The sequence below is a fragment of the Lepus europaeus genome, chromosome 3, assembly GCF_033115175.1.
Source record: "Lepus europaeus isolate LE1 chromosome 3, mLepTim1.pri, whole genome shotgun sequence".
Classification (NCBI taxonomy): domain Eukaryota; kingdom Metazoa; phylum Chordata; class Mammalia; order Lagomorpha; family Leporidae; genus Lepus; species Lepus europaeus.
The window spans coordinates 108,461,795-108,483,193 of record NC_084829.1 but is presented as its reverse complement, the minus strand read 5'-3'; the positions used below and the strand labels follow the sequence as shown (position 1 = coordinate 108,483,193).

Sequence of the window (21,399 nt, the reverse complement as noted above, 5' to 3'; positions counted from 1 at the left end):
GGCCAGAGCTGGGCAGATTCAAAACCAGGAGCTTCATCTGGGTCTCTCACCCAGGTGTAGGGCCCCAAGAACTTGGGCCATGTTTCCCTGTTTTCCTAGGCCATCAGCAGGGAGCTGAATTGGAAGAGGAGCAGCTGGGACTTGAACTGGCACCCATATGGAATGCTGGCACTGCAGGCAGAGCCTTAACCTACTATGCCACAGCACTGGCCCTACAAAGTAATTTATAGTCAAAAGACAATAACTCATAAGTTATATACAGTGTCTGTAGTTTCTACTTGATTGTATTTGATTGTTAAGTAGTTGAAAAAACTGAAGTTAGAGGGGCCGGCGCTGTGGTGCAGTAGGTTAATCCTCCGCCTGCAGTGCCGGCATCCATTATGGGTGCCAGTTCTAGTCATGGCTGCTCCTCTTCCAATCCAGCTCTCTGCTGTGGCCTGGGAAAGCAGTGGAAGATGGCCCAAGTCCTTGGGTCCCTGCACCTGTATAGGGGACCGGGAAGAAGCACCTGACTCCTGGCTTCAGATCAGTGCAGTTCAACCGTTGTGGCCATTGGGGAGTGAACCATTGGACGGAAGACCTTTCTCTATGTTTCTCCTTCTCACTGTCTGTAACTTTACCTCTCAAATAAATAAAAATCTTAAAAAAAAAAAAAAACAAAAAAATTGAAGTTGGATAAAACCAGTTCCTCCCCAAATGGCTGCAATGACTGGTGCTGGGCCAAGCCAAAGCAGGAGCTAAGAACTTCATCCAGTTCCCCTATGTTGGTGATAGTACTTGGCCATCTTCTGCTGCATTTCCAGGCACTTTAACAAGGAGCTGGATTGGAAGCAGAGCAGCCGAGACTGTTAACAAAGGCTGTGATTCCGGATGTGGTGTTGCAGGCAGTGATAACATGCTATGCCACAGTGTTGGCTCCCTGTTAAATGACCAGCTTTGTTTTAAAAATTTATTTATTTATTTGAGAGTCAAAAGAAAGACACAGAATTCCCATCTGCTGGTTCACTCTCCAAGTGCCCATAGTGGATGAGCAGAGCACTGTGGGGCTGAAACTAGGAGCCCCGAACTCAATCCAGGTCTCCCATGTGGGTGGCATCACTGCTGCCTCCTAGTGTCCATGGCAGGATGAGGAGTCAGGAGCTGAAAGTGGGTATCCAACCCAGGTACTCCAACAGGGGACCTGGGCATCTTAGCTGTTAGGCCAAATGCCCATCCCTGAAAAATGGCCAACTTTGTTAAGGCAAAGGGTGGTGGGTATTCAGCATAGTGGTTAAGTTACCATATGAGATGCCCATATCCCATATTGGAATTTCTGAGTTCAAAATCTGGCTCTGCTTTTGGATCAACTTTGTGCTAATGTGCACCCTGTGTGGCAGCAGGTGATGGCTCAAGTACTTTGGACTCCATCACCCATATGGGATACCCAGATTGAGTTCTGGGTTCCAGGCTTTTGCCTGGGCCAGTTCCGGCTCTTGTGGGCATTTGGGGAGTGAACCAGCAGATAGATTTCTCTCTGCCTTTCAAGTTAGTAAAATAAACTTAAAAAAATTGAGAGAGTCTGAGAAGTACTAAAGATATCTCTGCTGTTTTCAAATTCAATTATTGTGCTTTTACTTGACTCAAAATTTTGCAGCACTTCAAGATATTCCACTGTGAAAAAGTTGTGCTTCAAATTTAAGGCAAGAGTCTGGACCCTGTTTTTGTGTATTCTTCAGTATTCTTTCTGTATTCTTCCTGCTCTCCCCTCTCCCACTCCTCCTGCCCAGAAATTTAGCAGTCTGTATTCTGTCCCCTCCTCCCCTACCATCTCTTAGGCTATGGCTGCACAGTGTCTTTTTACTTTATCCTTTATGAAATATCAGTTGCCCTGATTAGAAGGAAGAGCTCAGTGTGTTGGTGTAATAGTGAAGCATAGGCTACAGTTAGGAATAGTGTGTTGTGGGATGAGAAAAAGAAGAGCCGATTCTTCTTAGAGTGATGAATCACTGCATATGTCGATGGGAGGTAGATTGCTTATTAGGAACAGACTCAAATTATTGTTACGTCTTTGTAGCATACACAGTGGAAGCAAAAGGTCTAATATTATGCAGGAAAGAAACAACAGCAAGTCCTGGCGGATGGCTCGAGTCAGTGCTGAAGGTGGAGGCTGGAAGTGGTTTGGAAGGGAACGGCAGAGCGTGACCATGTGTGCCAGGCTAAGGAATTTGGCCTTTAACCTGGCGGAGAAAAGAAGTAATAGATTCCAAATGGAATAGATTCTAGTAGTTAGCAAAATGAAATAGTGAATTTATTTATTTTTCTGGTTATAAAAGGAATCTCTGGTTATTGTAAAATGAAAACCAATAATTAAAAAATGTAATGGAAAATCCCTTATAATCCCACTCAGAGAGAACCACTGCTTTACAGTTTATTGTCTATATTCTCTGTCTCCCCTTCTGTAACTTTGCCTTACAAATAAAATTAAAAAATCTTTGGGGCTGGCATTGTGGTGTAGCGGGTTAAGCCACCGCCTGCAATGCCGGCATCCCATATGGGATTTCTTCTATGTCTCTCTCTCTCTCTGTAACTCTACCTTTCAAATAAATAAATGAATATTTTTTCTTTTAAACCAGTTTACTGTATAGATTCATATAGCGGAATTTCATGGTCAGTTTTGCAGCAGCATGGGTGGCAGAGAGGATGAAGGGGTGCGATGGTGGGCAGGAGGCTGCTGCAGAGGTCTTTCGTGGCAGCTGTGGAGTAAGGAAGGGGGGCAGGGCTGAGGAAAAGTTCAGGGAATTCATAGGAGGTAGGCATCACTGGTCAGACGGCTACATGAGATGTAGGATAGACAAATGGCCAGATCAGTAGTTAAGTGGATTTCCCAGCACCTGGGGAAAATTTGTGGCAACATTTGTGAACACATAAAGGGGAACCAACAGCATGATCCCAGGGTGGAAATCTCTGCTTTTCTTCTACTTTCCCCCTGTGTTTCCAGGCTTATTTAGAAGGGAAGATGAAAGTAAGCATTCAGTTCTGTTTTGACAAGTAAGAGCCATTATATCAAGCATTTTTCTCTCACTAACTATGTTTCTCCCTTGTATTAGTTATGGATAGCAATTCCTTTTGCTTTGGTGTGTAAATGGTTCCATTAGCTTTTACACTTCACAAAGTTCATGTTGGAATCTGTAAACTTTTATTGTCAGTACTTGGCATCCGGTGGAGGGAGGGAGCCACTTGGGTAAGTTATTGACAGAAGATCTTTAATTTTTAATTTATTTGCAAGGCACAGAGACAGAGAGCTTCCATCTGCTGGTTCATTCCCTGAATACCTGCAGTAGTCAGAGCTGGGTCAGTATGGAGCCTGGAGCATGGAACTCAATCCAGGTCTCTCAAATGGGTGGTAGGGACCTAAGTACCTGAGCTATCACCTGCTAAATTTTATGGTGCGTTTTAGAAGGAAGTTGGAGTTGGAAGCAGACCTGGAACTCAGACCAACCACTCAGATATGGGATGTGAGGTGTACTGGGTGGCGTCTTAGCTGTTGTGCCAAATGCTGGCCTGGCAGAGATGTTTTGACTGCATTTAGAGTTGACGAAATCTTCAAGTAGAATTTTGGCTTTCACCTGGTTCTTCTGTATATCTCTCCAATGGGAACAGGGCTGTAGAATTTACTTCATAAAGTGCTTGCTGTGTTGTCTTCTTTGTCATGCAGTCTTGGCATATACTCAGTCTGGGACAGTAAGGGTCCTTAGTATCAGCTAACTGAAAGGTGATGGCTGGGTAATTGTATTGGTTGGGGATTACAGGACTAAGGCATTCATTCCCGGGTGAGAAAGGCTTAGGTCACTAATGTCAGCCTCTTGCTTTATTTATTCATTTATTTTAAGATTTATTCATTTATTTGAAAGGCAGAGAGAGAGAGAGAGGTCTTCCATCTCCTGGTTCAGTCCCCAGATGGGCACAATGGCTGGAGCTGCACTGATCTGAAGCCAGGAGCCTGGAGCTTTTTGCGGGTCTCCCACGTGGGTGCAGAGGCCCAAGGACTTGGGCTGTCTTCTACTTCTTTCCCAGGCTATAGCAGAGAGCTGGATTGGAAGTGGAGCGGCCGGGACTCAAACTGGTGACCTGATGGGATGCTGGCACTACATGCAGTGGCTTTACCCACTATGCCACAGCACTGGCCCCAGCTTCTTGCTTTAAGATAGGCTTAAACATAAACTTTTTTTTTTTTTTTTTTTTGACAGGCAGAGTGGACAGTGAGAGAGAGAGAGAGAGAGAGAGAAAGGTCTTCCTTTTGCCGTTGGTTTACCCTCCAATGGCCGCTGCAGCTGGCGCGCTGCGGCCAGCGCACTGCGCTGATCTGATGGCAGGAGCCAGGTGCTTCTCCTGGTCTCGCATGGGGTGCCTAAGCACTTGGGACATCCTCCACTGCACTCCCTGGCCACAGCAGAGAGCTGGCTTGGAAGAGGGGCAACCGGGACAGAATCCGGTGCCTCGACCGGGAATAGAACCCGGTGTGCTGGCGCTGCAAGGCGGAGGATTAGCCTAGTGAGCCGCAGCGCTGGCCTAACATAAACTTTCAAACATATAAAAATTTCTGAATTTAAAAACATTCCCACAGAAGGGAATTTCCCACTGTTTTGGTTGTTTATCTTTGCATTGCACAATCCTTACAGTTGGACTCTTTTTTTTTAATTCTATCTAATTGAAATGCCTCGTGTTTCTATTTCAGGTCTTTTTTTTTTTCCCCACTTTTAAGTTATGTCCTTTCATGAACCTCTTAGAGTTACATTAAATAAGCTTTTTTTTTCCCCAAAAAATAGCTTTTTTCCTTAGGTCACAGTCTTTTTAGCTTCTTCATTGTTACTATTTTTACCTGCCTTGCCTTTTAATGGACATTACTACTTATCTGAGGTGTTATTTTAAATATTACGTAGTGACAAATCGGCTTTTCCTAGGCTCACTAATTGGAATTAGAATTATATAAACAGATAACACAGAATTTAAGGAGAGTGGCCCCTGCAAAGCTGTATACTTTTTATTATTATTATTTTTATCTTTATTTTTTTGATAGGCAGAGTGGACAGTGAGAGAGACAGAAAGGTCTTCCTTTTCCGTTGGTTCACCCCTCAATGGCCGCTGCGGCTGGCTCGCTGTGGCCAGCGCACTGCGCTGATCTGAAGCCAGGAGCCAGGTGCTTCTCCTGGTCTCCCATGCAGGTGCAGGGCCCAAGCACTTGGGCCATCCTCTACTGCACTCCCGGGCCACAGGAGAGAGCTGGACTGGAAGAGGAGCAACCGGGACAGAATCTGGTGCCCTGACCGGGACCAGAACCCAGTGTGCTGGTGCCACAGGCAGAGGATTAGCCTATGTATCCATGGCGCCGTCCTTACTATTATTTTTTAATTCGAGAGGCAGAGAGAGCTGCTGTTTTCTGGCTCCCTACCCAGATTATGGCAATGGCTGATACTGGATTGGGCTGGAGCTAGGAACCAGGAACTCAGTCCAGGTTTTCCATGTGGAGCAGGAACCCGTTTACTTAAGCCATGACTGCCGCCACCCAGAAGGAAACAGAAGTCAGATGCCAGAGGCAGTAGTGTAAGCCTGGTGTGCCAGTATGGGATACGGGCATCCTAGGTACTAGGCCAAATGTCCTCCCTCTTCTCCTGATTCTACTGGAGAGAATTAAAGAAAAGATCATGAGGAACATTTTACTGCTGGTTTTTATTTATTCTTTAACATTTTATTTCAGAAAACTTGAGTTTCCATTCCATCAGTTTCTAGTCTTTAAAGTCAAGTTTTCCCCCCTTCTTGTTAATTTTTGAGTTTTTATTTTTTGAAAGATTTATTTTAAAGACAGAGTGATAGTGAAAAAGATCTTCCCTCCGCTGATTCATTCCCTGACGCCTACAACATCTAGGGCTTGGCCAGGCCAAAGCCAGGAGCCAGGAACTCCATCCACGTCTGCTCCGGGGCATGAACCCAAGTACTTGGGCCATCTCCTGCTGCCTCCCAGGCATATTAGCAGGAGGTAAGATTGCAAACAGAACCAGACCTCAACCCTAGGCACTTCCATATGGCATGTTGGTGTCCCAAGTGGTGGCTTAAACTGCTGCATCACGACATCTGCCCCATTCCTCACTGTTTAAAAGGCAGCTTTCTTGGACCAGCCAAAATTATGTAAATAGTGATGAAGCACATGGAAGCTCTGCTTACTGGTGAGGTTTTTTTTTTTTTCTTTTCTTTTTATTTATTTGAGTGACAGGTTACAGAGAGAGAGAGGGTTTACTCCCCACATGGCTGCAACAGCTGGCCAATCTGAAGCCAAGAGCCAGGAGCCTCCTCTGGATCTCCCATGTGGGTACAGGGATCCAAGCACTTGGGCCATCTTCCGGTGCTTTCCTAGGCACATTAGCAGAGAGCTGGATTCAAAGTGCAGCAGCCAGGACTTGAACTGGAGCCCATATGGGATGCCGGCATCACAGACAGAGGCTTAACCTATTATGCCACAGCGCTGGCCCCAATGAACTTATCTTATAATTCCATTTTCCATGGACGTTTTGAAGTATGCTAGTGTTAGATTTAGGTTCATCTTTTCTACAGACTTGGTCTCAGCAAAAATGGAAGTTTAGTTATTTGTTACACTCCAGTACAATTTGACATGATGACGACTGGGAAAATCAAAGATGTTGTTACTTAGTCTCTTCTACTTGCTCTACTGTTCTGTACATCGCTTCCATTACTTTATGATTCAGAATGACAGCTGGAGTATCATCTGCGTTGTCCAGGTTATAGGCACACTCCCAGCTATCTCCAACCCCTGTTAAGTAGCTTTACTGGAAGTCCCATTCAGTGACTTCCGTTTCCAGCTTGGGACCAATTCTAGTAGCAAGGAAGGTTGGAAAGTGCACTTTTCCCCAGATGCATGTCCTGCAGGATACAACTGAGGTCCGTTCCTAAGGGAGAAAGAATATAGACTGGGTAGCTGGTAGTGTCTGGTAGAAAGAGGGGAAAGGAAGTAGGGAGACCAATTTAGTACATCACCTGAGTAGTAATACATATAATTTCTTATGCCAAACAGATTTGGTTGAGATGCAAGAGTGTAACATCGGAGCTATTCTGCTGGGAAAGTAGAGGACTGGAGCTGTTATTTTGACACCATAGCTGTTTAAGCTTGTGAAGCCAAAATTACGCTTCAATTCTTTTAACCTTTGAGTTTACAAAAGCTTCCCAGGATGCTGTTAGTAAAATTAAGTGGTTCAGTACCAAAGACTTGACATTTGTAAGAAAGGCATTGATAGGATTCACTTTTTAAAATAAAGTTATCTTTAATTAATTAATTAATTAATTAATTTGTGTGTGTGTTATTTGAGTGGCAGAGTTAGGGAGAAAGTGAAGGAGAGACAGAGAGTGAGAGCTCTTCCATCTGCTGGTTCACTCCCCAAATGGCTGCAACTGCTGGAGCTGAGCTGATCCAGAACGACAAGCTAGGAGCATCTTCTGGGTCTCCCACATGGGTACAGGGGCCTGAGCACTTGGGCCATCTTCTGCTGCTTTCCCAGGCACATAGCAGGGAGCTGGAATGGGAAATGGAGCAGCCAGGATACAAATTGGCACCCATTTAGGATGCTGGCATTGCAGGTGGCGGTTTAACCCATTCTGCCCAGCGCAGGCCCCAAAGGATTCACTTTGTTTTTTAAAGATTTATTTTATTTTATTTGAAAGAGTTAGAGAGAGATAGAGACAGAGAGGTCTTCCCTTCGCTGATTCAATCCCCAGATGGCCGCAAGGGCTTGAGCTGCGCCAATCCGAAGCCAGGAGCCAGGAGCTTCTTCCGGGTCTCCCATGCGGGTGCAGGGCCCCAAGGACTTTGGCCATCTTCTACTGCTATCCCAGGCCGTTAGGAGGGAGCTGGATTGGAAGTGGAGCAGCCAGGACTACAACCACGCCCATATGGGATGCCAGTGCTTCATGCCAGGGCGTTAACCCCCTGTGCCACAGTGCTGGCCCCAGGATTCACTTTCTAAAAAAATTATATAGAATGATGTTTTTAATGATGTGACAGTATACATTCCACTTTTATATTATCCCAATACTTATAATGTCCCTAGCCAAGTCTTTAAAGATTTATTTTTATTATTTATTTGAAAGAGTTACAGAGAGAGAGAGAGAGGGAGGGAGGGAGGGAGAGACAGATCTTCTCTCCACTGGTTCACTCCCCAAATGGCCACAATGACTAGGGCTGGGCCAGGCCAGAGCCAGGAGCTTCTTCAAGGTCTCCCACGTAGGTGGGCCATTTTCCACTGCTTTCCCAGGCTCATTAGCAGAAGGCTGGATCAGCAGTGGGCAGCTGGGACTCGAACTGGAACCCACATGAGATGCCAGTGTAGCAGACCATGGCTTAATCTACTCTGAAACAACATTGGCCCCTTAGCCACGTCTTAACCACTAGCCAGATGCCTGCCACTCCCACTCGCCAGTGTTACTGGACTGTTATTTGGATGTATGTTTTTTAATTTTCAGGACCTTATTTTGTTTATAAAATTAAAATATTTCTTTTAGTTTTGTACTGTAAACATTCCCCATTTCGTTAGATATTTTGTTCAACAGTCACCTTGCTTTTAATTTTCCAAGAAAACATTACAAGTGATGACAGCAGGAATGAGGAGCCTCTTCTGTTAAGAGCCATTTGGATGTTTATAACATCATTCTCAGGCCATGCAAAATGATTAACTTAAAGAGTAGCCTGCATAGATGTATTGAATTTGGAGTCCCACCTGCAGCTGCCTGGCAAGACCAGACCAAATGATTTTGTGGGTCTTATATGTCCTGTGGGCTGGATGTTCCGAACCCCTGCATGTACAGATACTTGAGAACATTTAAAATGTTGGCTTCTTACATGTAGATAGACGTCTGGTTGGTGTGATTTTAATGCCACAGACTGAATGATGCAGCGACTAAGAACATGGCTCTGGAAGTGGTGTGGGTGTGAATTGCCACTTCTGGAAGGGTAGTAATAGCACCTGTCTCCTGGTTGTGAGGCAAGCGAGTTATGCCTGTAGAGCCCCTCTTAGACTTGTGAATGGCACATGAGAAATAATACACCTATTTTTATTTTATTGGATGAGATTTTTCCTTTTGGTTTTTTGAATTCCATGCAATATGCAAGTAGTTGCCATGTCTCAAACATAGTATGTCACAAGCACTAGTGTAGAGGAGGGGGTTGTCCAGAAGTGTTTTGGGAATTAAGAGGAGGTCTCTCTGAGGCAGGTTGTGCTGGGCAAATTGCCCAGTGCATTCTGTGGTACAGTCAGCACTGAGGGACTGTGGCCTTCTGCCTCTCATTTAGCCTTGACAACTATCCCAGGCTCCTTTGGCCAGCTCAGCCTTTTCGCTTTGCTTTGTTGGATTTTCTCACACGGTTGGTTTCCCACCCCTGCCGCCACCCCCAACTTCCTTCACTGAGCACTCCCTCTATTTAATAACTTTTGATAAGTTACTAATTTAAGTCAAGTGCACTGGCTTAGATTTTTGCAGAACACATAGTTCTGATATTTAAAGCATTTTTGCTATCTTATTTTGTTTGATATTTAGTATAAATCTGAGGGAGGATGAAGGTGTCTTTATTGAATAACTGATTGTAGTAAAAGAGTAAGTGTCTGTATCACAAGACAATTAAGTTTTCTCACTTGATCTTGAACTCAAGTCACCTGACTTTGGGACCAACGTTTTATACTGTTTATTCCTTCACATACTGTTGTGTTATAAGACAATGCTTTGTTCCTTCTTTTTAATTATTTGATGATACTTTTAAAGATTTATAAATATTGCCTAAAGATAACATGTCATCCTTTTTACATTTAGTAGCTAATAAAATTTACCTTATTCCTTTTTCTCATAACCCTCTATATCTTGTAGTATTTTATCCCTACCACCAGAAAAGACTGAAACAAAATCTGAGGCCTAAATATTTTACTTGAGTACGTTCTTAATTTTTTATGTGCATGTTTTCCGGAAAGCCTTTCATGTTTCATGCTTATTTTTATTTTCTAATATTGGAGCAAGGTAAACTTTCTCCATGCTGCCTAGTGTATATAGAGTACCTTGCTCATTTCAACATTACTGTCAGAATTGGATTATGTCTTCCCCATTGGGATAGCTTTACAGTGCTCCTTTTCCCTTTCTTCCTCTGCCTTTGTCCTCTTCTGAGGCTGTTTTTTAATTGTTTATTTTCTCTATTCCCAACAATTGCTGGTTCTAAGAAAATTATCTATCTTGAGCTGTAAGGCCCACTACACTCCATTTTGTGAAGTTTATTTTTCTTTAATTTATTTTATATTCTTTTTGTATTCGTTGGTGTTCTCACATATTTTTAAAAACAGAATTGCTACTTTCAGTATATTCGTACTTTGTTGTTGTTTTAACTTTTTCCTGTAGTGTAATTCACTCTTTTGGTAAGCATATAAATTAGTTAAGGTTCAGCCTTGAATCTTTTCATAAAATTGGCTGCATAAGATATAATGAACTATGAATATTACCAATATATTATTGATTTCCTCATTGTCAAATCTAAAACTTGACTTCCTTGGCAGATATGTAGACTTGTAATAGGCATTTGGCATTTTATGTTTTGGGCAGTGCAACTGTAAATCTACATAAACTTCTCTGCCTTTTGCCTCTGCTGTGTTCATAGATTCCAGGAGGGCTTCGTGTATGGACCTCAAGCGTTGGAGGTAGCAGACTTTTCAGCAGAAGGTAAAGCAGAGTGTTGCCTTCTGGTGTCATTGTGTGTGTGTGCTGGGATGGGTATATGATAGGTGAGACTTTTGTATAGGTGTCATCGCAATATAATTTATGATGATGGACTAAATGAGTCACTTTCACAAAACTTAAAACCTAGTTAAAAACCTGTACAGTTCTTTTCAGTATTACTAAACTGCATAAAAATAGGAAGCTTTAGGTAGGATTAAAGACTATAAATTTCACTTTCTCTGCCATTTAATAAAGAGTAGGAGTGATGAAGAAAAGAGAGCATTGCTGTAATGTATAGTGTGTACTGTGCAATTTTCTCAGACCTAGCTTCACTACGATCTCTTCCTGGGAACTTGTCCAAGTCATTATTCATATGTGTATCCTTCCCTACTGCTGCTTTTACTGAGAGATTGCTTCACAATAGAGAGGCTGTGGATCCACGACTCACGGCTGGAGGGTAGGCATTCCTGCTGCAGGCTCCATGGGCTAGAAATGTTGGCTTCCAGTATGCTAATTACCTTTCTCTTCAGAACTCATTAATATGCTTTACTCTCAAGTTAGTTCTTGCTTCAATAGAGAAACAAATACAACCCACGTACTTATAAAATATATTTTTATAGAGACCTTCTTATGAGTTACTTTTAAAGAAAATAATGTGATTAGAGATCAGGAATTTGGATATACTTTCATTGGGTAATTCTTTGATTTTTTTTAAAAATGGAAATATTTTGCCATTTATGTTTCAGATATGGAAGATACTGCTTTCTGTGAATTTTTGCAAGCAACCATGAACTTTCTTCAGATAGTATTTGAGTAGAGATTTTTTTTTAAGATCTAAGGCAGCTAAACAGTACTGTACTCTTAGATGTAAATTTAATAATGTATCTAGTGTTTAGATATATTCTGACTGAGAGCTAGAGGAGTGATTTTCTTATGTCTTCTGGCAATTACATTTGTTTAACTAGGAAGTAGATACACAATACATCCAGGATGTGTATCTTATTTGAGGTTGGGTAGCAGCTATTCATTAAATCTCTGACCATGTGTCCAGCACAGGATCATTCTATTTTAGTCAGCCAAGTTTCACTGTTTTTTTTTTTTTTTCACTTCCTCCTCTTCAGAGAAGCTGAAGAGAGGTAAGCTTCAGGCTGTTTCTTGAGGTAAGCTACAATTTTACCTCCTAAGCCCTTTTGCCTTTCTTTTACTCTTTTCATCAGCCTTTTTGAGCCATGTTTTCTGTTTACTAGTGACAGATTGCAAGCTTTCGGGCCAGTTGGCTTTTTTCATCACAGTAGAATGACACACTCTTTTAAAAAGATTTTTTTTCTTTTTTTAAAGATTTATTTTATTTATTTGAGAGGCAGAGTCACAGACAGAGGGGGAGACCAGAGGGAGGTCTTCCATCTGCTGGTTTACTTCCCAAAAGATTGCCACTGGCTGATCCGAAGCCAGCAGCTTCCTCTGGGTCTCCCATGTGGGTGTGAGGGTCTAAACCCTTTGGCCATCTTTCACTGCTTTCCCAAGCTGCAAGCAGGGAGCTGGATTGGAAGAAGAGCAGCTGGGACTTAAACCAGATTACGAACTCTTAACATTGCTTTAGATAATATGACTGTGGTTTATTTTGTTATCTCTTTAGAATTTCAATAGACTCCCCATACAGTCTCTCCCCTTAGTTTCTATGAGAAAGATGGGATGTTATGGATGATTATTAAAACATTTTGCTAATTTATTTGAGAGATGGAGCGACTCAGCCTGGGACTGGAGCTAGGAAGCAGGAACTCAGTCCAGGTCTTCCATATGAATGACAGGGACCCAACTATTTGAGCCATAACCTGTTGCCTCCCAAGGTCTGCATTAACAGAAAGCTGGAACTGGGTATCAAATCCAAGTACTCTCATATGGGATGTGGGTGGTTTTTTTTTTTTTTTTTGACAGGCAGAGTGGACAGTGAGAGAGAGAGACAGAGAGAAAGGTCTTCCTTTGCCGTTGGTTCACCCTCCAATGGCCGCTGTGGCCGGCGCAACGCGCTGATCCGAAGGCAGGAGCCAGGTGCTTCTCCTGGTCTCCCAAGGGGTGCAGGGCCCAAGCACTTGGGCCATCCTCCACTGCACTCCCGGGCCATAGCAGAGAGCTGGCCTGGAAGAGGGGCAACCGGGACAGAATCCAGCGCCCCGACCGGGACTAGAACCTGGTGTGCTGGCGCCGCTAGGTTGAGGATTAGCCTGTTGAGCCACGGCACCGGCCCGGGATGTGGGTGTTTTAACCATTGCCTTAATGTCTGTCCCTATAAAAATTTATTTATTTAAAATTTTTAATTGGGTGAGAGAGAGATCTCCTGTCCACAGTTCTGTCCCCAAATGGCTGCAACAGCTTTGACTGGGCCAGGCTTAAGCAGGAACCTCGTACTCCATCCAGATCCTCCCTGTGAGTGGTAGGGACCCAAGTCTTTGAGCCATCATCTGTTGCCTCATACGGTACACACTAAGAGAGTGGAGTTGGGGCTTAAACCCAGATACTTCAGTATGGGATGCTGGCATTCCAAACAGAGTTGTAACTGCTGTGCCAAATGTTCTCCCCAAAAAATATTTTTTAAAAAAGTAATTATTTTTTTTAGAACAGCTTTAAGTTTGCAGAAAAATTGAATAGAAAGAATAGTTTCCATAACACCTCTCCCTAACTCCGCTCTTCTAGTATTAACATCTTGCTTTATTGTGATAGTTTGCTGTAATTGCTGAGCCAATATTGATATATTATTTTTAACTATGTGTGTAGTTTGCATTATTCTTTTTTATATATTATATGGGTTTTGACAAATGCAAAATGACAAGTATATCATTACTGTATCATACAGAAGTTGTATGCTGTTGCTCTAAACAGCAGCTGTGTTCACATCTAAGGTTTCCTCTTCTAGGGCCCTGACAACCACAAATTTTTTTTTCTGTTTTTATAGTTTTGCCTTTCTAGAATGTCATAGAGTTGAACTCATATAGTGTATAGCCTTTTCTATAAACTGATTGGCTTTTCTCACTTAGTGATAAGCATTTGTTATTCCTCTGTGTCTTTCCATGGCTTGATAGTTCATTTCTTTTTAGTGCTGAATAATATTCCATTGTCTGGCTAAGGAAATTTATCCATTCAACTCCTGAAGGATATCTTGTTTGCTTCAGATTTTTAGCAGTCATGAATAAAGTTGCTGTCAACACTGCTCTGTAGGTTTTTGTGTGGACATGAGTTTTCATCCTTTTCCAGCATATACCAATTGTGGATCATATGGCAAGAGCATACTTAGTTGTGAAAAGAAAAAACAAAAACACCAAATTGTCCTTCAAAGTAGTTATATCATCTTGCATTCCCACTAAGCACTGAGTGAGGATTCTTGCTTCCTTGTCTACATTTGGTGTTGCCAGTATTTTGGATTTTAGCCATTGTAATAAGTGTATAGTGATGTCTCATTGATATCTTAATTTGCAACCCTCTGATGACATATGATGTTGAGCATCTTTTCATATGCTTATTTCCCATCTGCCTGTCTTTGAAGAAGTGTCTGTTCAGGCCTTTGGCTAATTTTTAGATTGGGTTGTCTGTTTTCTTGTTGTGGAATTTTAAGAGTTTTTGATACCAGTGTTTATCAGATGTTTGTTTTGCAAATATTTTCTCCCAATGTATGCTTTGTCTTTATTTTCTTAATTTCTTATTTTCTGTGACTTTCATAGAGCGGAAATTTTTAGTTTTATCCAAGTCTAACTTTCCCGATTAAAAAACCAATGAATTGTGTTTTAGTATTGTATTCAAAAGTCATTGCCAAACCCAAGGTTATCTAGGTTTTCTCCTTTGTTATCTTCTGAGGATTTTATATTTGTGCATCAGTGATCCATCTTTAGTTAATATTTGTTAAAGTATAAGCTCTGTGTGTAGCATCATTTTTTGCTTTTGTGTGTCCAAGTGTTTGGCACCATTTGTTGAAAAGACTGATGCTGGTGCCAGCACTGTTGCACCTTGGGTTAAGTTGTACTTGTAATGCCGACATCTCATATCAGAATGCTGATTTGAGGCCTGACTGTTTTGCTTCTGATCTAGTTCTCAGCTCATGTACCTGGGAAAGCACTAGAGGATAGCCCACGTAGTTGGGCCCCTGCCAGCCACGTAGGAGACCCAAATGTAATTCTTGGCTCCTACCAGCCACAGGGGAAACTGAGATGAAGTTCTTGGCTCCTGGCTTCAGCCTGGCCTTCACCTGGCCGTTCTAGCCATTTGGGGAGTGAACCAGCAGATGGACGATTTCCTTCTTTCTCTGTCTTCCTCTGTCTCTGTCAGTCTGCCTTTCAAATAAATCTAAAAACAGGAAGAAGAGAAGACGACTGACCTTGTTCTAAGAATATCCTCTGTTCCTTTGTCAAGGATCAGGAGAATATATTTGGCTCTATTTCTGAGCTCTCTTGTTTTGTTTCATTGATCCTGTTTTTTCTTTCACCAATATCACACCATTTTGATTATTGAAGCTTTGTAATACATTTTGAAGTAGAGAAGTGTCAGTCAACTTTGTTCTTTTCTTCAGTATTATGTTGAATATTCTGGTCTTTTGCCTCTCTGTAGGAGCTTTAGAATCAGTCTGCCAGAATCCACAAAATAACTGGCAGGGATTTTTTAAAAAGACTTATTTGAAAAGGTTACAGAGAGAGGTAGAGACAGAGACAAAGAGGTCTTCTATCTGTTGGTTCACTTCCCAAATGACCTCAATAGCCAGAGCTGAGCCGATCCAAGGCCAGGAGCCAGGAGCTTCTTCTGGGTCTCTCTCTTCTGGGGCCATCCTCTACTTCTTTCCCAGATGCATTAGCAGGGAGCTGGATCAGAAGTGGAGCAGCTGGGACTCGGAACTGGTGCCCATATGGGATGCTGGTGCTGCAGACTGGGGCTTTAACCCACTGAGCCACAGCACTGGCCCCAGGGATTTTTTTTTTTTTTTTAAAATAAAGATTGATTTAAAAGAATGACACAGAGAGAGGGCAAGAGAGAGATCTTTCATCTGCCAGTTCACTTCCCAGATGCCTGCAATAGCCAGGGCTGGGCCATGCTGGGGCTAGGACCTCCATCTGGGTCTCCTACGTGGTGGCAGGAGCCCACGTACTTCAGCCATCATTTTTTGCCTTTTCAGACACATTAACAGAGAGCTAGATTGGAAGTGGAGGAGCCAGAACTCAAATTGGAAATCTCATAGGGGATTCAGACATCCCTAGCATTGGCTTAACCAGCTGTGCCACAGTGCCCACCCCTGTGGCAGACTTTTTTTTTCTTGAATTTTAATTTGTATTTATTCTATCAGATATATTGGCAGTATTATTATTTTTGAAAACTTTTATTTAATAAATATAAATTTCACAGGTGCAACCTTTTGGAATATAGCAATTCTTCCCCCAATACCTGCCCTCTGACCCCTACTCTCATCCCACCTCCTACTCCCTCTCCCATCTCATGCTTCATTAAGATTCATTTTTAATTATCTATCTATCTGTCTATGAAGCTCAACTCTATACTAAGTAAAGAGTTCAATTGTTTGCACCCACACAGACACACAAAGTATAAAGTACAGCTTGAAGACTAGTTTTACTGTTAATTCTCATAGTACAACACATTAAGGACAGAGGTCCTACATGGGGAGCAAGTGCACAGTGACTCCTGTTGTTTATTTAACAATTGACACTCTTATTTATGACATCAGGCTCTTGTCATGGGCTGCCAAGGCTATGGAAGCGTCTTGAGTCCACAAACTCTGACATTATTTAGACAGGGCCATAATCAAAGCGGCCCTGTCTCTTCTCTTCAGAGAAAGATACCTCCTTTGATGGTCCTGCCTTTCCACTGGGATCTCAGTCACAGAGATCTTTCATGTAGGCCTTTTTTGCCATAGTTTCTTGGCTCTCCATGCCTGAAATGCTCTCATGGGCTTTTTAGCCAGATCCGAATGCCTTAAGGGCTGAATCTGAAGCCAGAGTGCTGTTTAGGGCATTTGTCATTCTGTGAGGGCACACATTTTAATTGGAATTATATTGAATCTTCAGTGATTTTTGTTTGGTGTTATTATAAATGGTATTGTGCTTTTGATTCACAATTCAATTTTTTAATTGGCTTTATGTTAACCTTATATTCTGCTACCTTGCTATAATTGTTTATTAGTTCTAATGTGGACAGTGAGCATATTCATTTTTATTACAGATTGTTGCTTCCCACAGAGATAGAAATACTAAGCAGAGACTGGTATCATATGCAAATAGGAACAGTTTATTTGGCAATGAGAGGATAAACATACATTCATGTGTGAGTGTGGGGCACCCCACACAGAGAAATACCCAACATGAGTGGTCCGAAGGATTGCCCATAAGCTAGAGAGAAAGGAAAATGAAAATGTTATCTATTACTGAGAAGGTCCTAGAGTGGCCCGAGGTAGAAAGCGAAAACGGGAGCAGTACCTCTAAGCGAAGCCATGGTGGAAAGAGACCTCTTTCCCACCTTCTACCTCTTTTTATAAGGAAGAGGGTGGTACCCCAATTGGGTATGCAAATGGGAGGGGGTCTTAGCCTGTGCCTTAGCCCCAGAGGCAACAAATGCATTGTAGGAAGGTGGGTATATTAAATCTACAGTTAGAGACAGCATTGTTTTCTAGGGCTTTCAGCTTGCATAAAGTAACTTCCTGCCTACTTATCCCACATCAGTTCCAGGAGTTCAGTGATTCTTCAGCGTTTTCTCCATGGAGCTGACCATGTCATCTGCATAGTTGTATTTCTTTTTCCCTAATCTATACCTTTTATTTCCTTTTCTCATGCATAAGTGGGGACTTTCAGTCTGATGTTCATTAGCAGTGGTGAGTCTGCACAGCCTTGCCTTGGTGCTGATTTTAGCAGGAAACTGCTTAGTTTCTCTCTGTGGAGTGTGATAATCTCCAGAGTATCTGATTCAGTAGTGTAAACAATGGAATACACTGCTTGGAGCAGGTCACAGGACTCCAACCCTTCCTTCCCTTTGCCTCAACTACTCTGGGAAAGACAGGATTAAATGGATGATTATAAAAGTATTTCACATGATGGGATTCAGGCAGTTTTTCGTATAGTACCTTATATGTAATAACTGTGCACATTACTGTTTCTCTACTCTTTTGTGATATCATACAGGCCAATGATTATACTTTAAAACATTTTTACAAACCTTTTAGTATCTAGTATGCACTTCAGTACACATAACTGTCATGGAACGGAAACCTTAATTCTAGACTCTTCCTGTAAATCTCCGTCTTGTTACAAGAGGCAGAGAGCCAGTCATGTTGGTTGTCTAATCCATTAACTAGTTCATTAGGTAATTGGTTTTTAGCTGCAAAGAATTGTGTGGGCTACAAAGACATATAGTGATACCTTCTTTCGGGAAATGGATTCTCTGTCGCAATGTTAATTTCAAACACTGTATCCCATTTTTGCTGATATATATTTGTCAAAAACTTATATTAATGTGTCTCTTCCTGAGCATTCTAATTGAAATGTGTATTTGTGGACTTCTTTTATACTCTGTACACAAAAGTTTACAGTTTTGATGCAGGAACTGACTTTTTTGAAAGGCTGTGGTGAGAATCATATATGTTAGTGCGTTTTTAAAAAAGATTTATTTATTTGAAAGGCAGAGAGAGAGAAATCTTCCTTCCACTGGTTCATTCCTCAAATGGCCACAGTGGCCTAGGCTGGGCCAGGCTGAAGACAGGAGCCAGGAGCTCAATGTGAGTCTCCTACTTGGATGGCAGGGATTTGGGCCATCCTCTGCTGCCTTCACAGGCACATTAGTGGGGAGCTGGGTCAGAAGCAGAGTAGCTGGATCTCCAACTGGCACTGCAGTATGGTATGCAAGCTTAACCCACTGTGTCACAGTGCTGGTCCCAGAACTGACATTTATTGAGCCTATAGTAGAAGGTGCTAGGTAGTGTGCTTGGTGCTTTACATGTGTGATTTCATTTATCTTCAGATGAGTTTTACAAGGTAAGTGTTATTATTCTCAACATGCAAAAACTGTTTGTATGAGGGTATAAGTAATTTATTGGCTATTGACTTAATATAGTAGGTAAAGTATATGGTTTCATAGCTGAAGCCCTTATCTCCCACACTATAGCGAAGATACCATACAAAGTGGTGCATGATGAGTGCCATGTGTAGAGAGCAGAGATGCACTTGGTGACTTCTGAGAAGAAAGCTTTGTACTCAGGCTAATGTCTTCACAAATAATTTCTGGGAACTGTGGCCTTGTGTGATGGATAGCAAGAATAAAGCTTAGTCAGTATAGAGAAGACTGAGGACCCAAAACTGTATTTTCTGATTGGTACTAAAAAAACTTATACTGTAGTAGTGAAATGCACTATAACAAGTTTTTCTTTTTTCTTTTCTTTTTTTTTTTAAAGATTTATTTATTTTTTTGGAAAGGCAGAGAGAGAGGGAGAGACAGAGAGAGAAAGATCTTCCATCTTCTGGCTCACCCCCCAGATGGCTACAACTGCAGTGCTGGACCGGGCTGAAGCTGGGTATGAGGAGCTCTTTCTGGGTCTCCCATGTTTGTGGCAGGGGCCCACTTAGGTCATCCTAAGTCTAAGGTCATCCTCCACTGCTTTTCCCAAACCACCAGCAGGGAGCTGAATTGGAAGTGGAACAACTGGGACCCAAACCGGCACCCACATTGGTGGTGTTGCAGGCAGTGGCTTCACCTCCAATACCATAACACTGACCCCCAGATTTTGTCTTTTTTTTTTTGGTTGTTGTTTTAGATTTACTTACTTGAAAGGATTTACTTATTTGAAAGGCAGAGTTACCGAGAAGCAAAGGGAGAGAAAGCTTATTTTTTAAAAATATATTTATTTATTTGAGATGTAGAGTTACAGAGAGAGGGATAGGAAGAAAGGTCTTCCATCTGCTGGTTCAGTCCCTAGATGGCTGGAGGGGGGGAGGGGAGAAGAGAGCGAGAGGGAGGGGGAGGGAGGGAGGGAGGAGAGGGAGAAGGAGAAGGAGAGGGGGAGAGAGAGGGAAAGAAAAGAAAAAAGAAATCTTCCGGTTTTGTTTTGTTTTGAGGTAGATATCTTTTGTCTGCTAGTTCACTCTCCAAATGGCTGCAATGGCTAGGGTTGGACCAGGCTGAAGCCAGGAGTCAGAAGCTTTATCTGTTTCTCCCACGTAGATGCAGGGGCTCATACACTTGGCCCGTCTTGCATTACTTTCTCAGGAGCCTTAACATGGGGCTGAACCGGAAATGGAGTAGCTGGGACTCCAACCAGCATCCCTTATGGGATGCCGGTGCTGCAGGCAGTGACTTTATCCACTATGCCACAGTGCCAGCCCCCATCTTATTTATTTTTAAATAAGGACCCCTCTCCTCCATTTTTCTCTTAATCCAGATAATTTCTCCTTAACTTGCGTATGTCATATTGAGCGTGGGAGAGTAGATCATAGGACCATTGTATAACTCCCATGTTACCAATCCCCAGTCTCTGTGCACTGGGTTTGCACAGTCAGTGCAGCAGAAACAGAGCCTATGGGGGAAAATGGGAGGTCCTAGCACCCTGAGAAAAACATCTTTCTAAGATCAAGTATATTTTATTAATTACTTCCCCATATCTCACTTGGCTAAGTACCCCACAGTTACTTATTAACATGCTGAAAAATACGGTGTCACAAAGGCTTCTAGGTGGTGCCATGTTTTTGGTGAATTTAATATTTAAGTGAGAGGAGAAATTAGGATCTAGGAACTCAATTTGAGTTTCCCAAATGGGTAGCAGGGACTCAAGTGTGTAAGCCAACACCTGCTTCATAGTCTAGTTGGGAAATAGTATGTCCAAAATGAATTTTTTCTGTGCTTACAAACTAGCTCATTGTTAGTATATTTTCTCCCTCTCCACTCCTCCCTTTACTTCTCTTTCTCTCTCTCTCTCTTTCTGGTAAATGGCTGCAATTTCACTGAGACAACATCACGGCTAGAAATCTCAGTCGTCTTCAGGACTTTGGCTGTCTGCTACAGGAGTATATAATATATATGTGTACACATTTATTCATCAAACATTTCTTGAATGCCTACAATGTGTCTGAATATATTTGGCCACAATAAATAATTCCCTCTCTGGAATATCTCTTAATCCATCCTTTGCATTCCTATTGTGTCTACTGTAACTTTGATCTACATCAACACTCCCCAGACATCTGCAGTGGTCTCTGTAAAGTCTCTGATCTTTGAAATGTAGCTTCTGTTTAACTAGAATACCTGTTTATTCCTCTTACTGGAAAAACTCTGCTGGCTTCCCATTTTACCCAGAAAAAATGCACTTTCCAGTATAGTATTCAAAACTGTGCCCATCCTATCTTCTTTGCTTTCTTTATGTATTACTTCCTCTGTTGTATTCTCACCATACTTGTCTTCTGCCTGTTTATTGATGATAACATGGATTTTAGTGTTCAGACTTTGTCCATACACTTCCGGTGTCTGTAAGGCCCTGCCATCACTCATCTCTTGAGGCTTTCTGGATGTTGCCTTTGAATGTTAATTACTGATAGGCTCCCTAACTCCCTGTTCCACCAGAACCAAGCCTTCTTCCCATTCTTTGTCTGTTAACACTTTGTAGGTGCATTTGTTTTTATTATTATTTTAAAGATTTAT

General features: G+C 42.2%; 1 protein-coding gene across 2 annotated transcripts in view; it reads left to right on the top strand.

Annotated features, from left to right (window-relative positions):
- CDK19 (cyclin dependent kinase 19) overlaps positions 1 to 21,399 on the top strand; it is a 189,666-nt gene that overhangs the window by 24,535 nt on the left and 143,732 nt on the right. The window contains exon 2 of one of the 2 annotated variants that reach the window (XM_062186609.1): positions 10,676 to 10,737. The exons of the other annotated variant lie outside the window; for it this stretch is intronic. The gene's annotated coding sequence lies outside the window, so the exon portion shown is untranslated. The remainder of the gene's footprint in view (positions 1 to 10,675; positions 10,738 to 21,399) is intronic. 2 annotated transcript variants of the gene reach the window in all.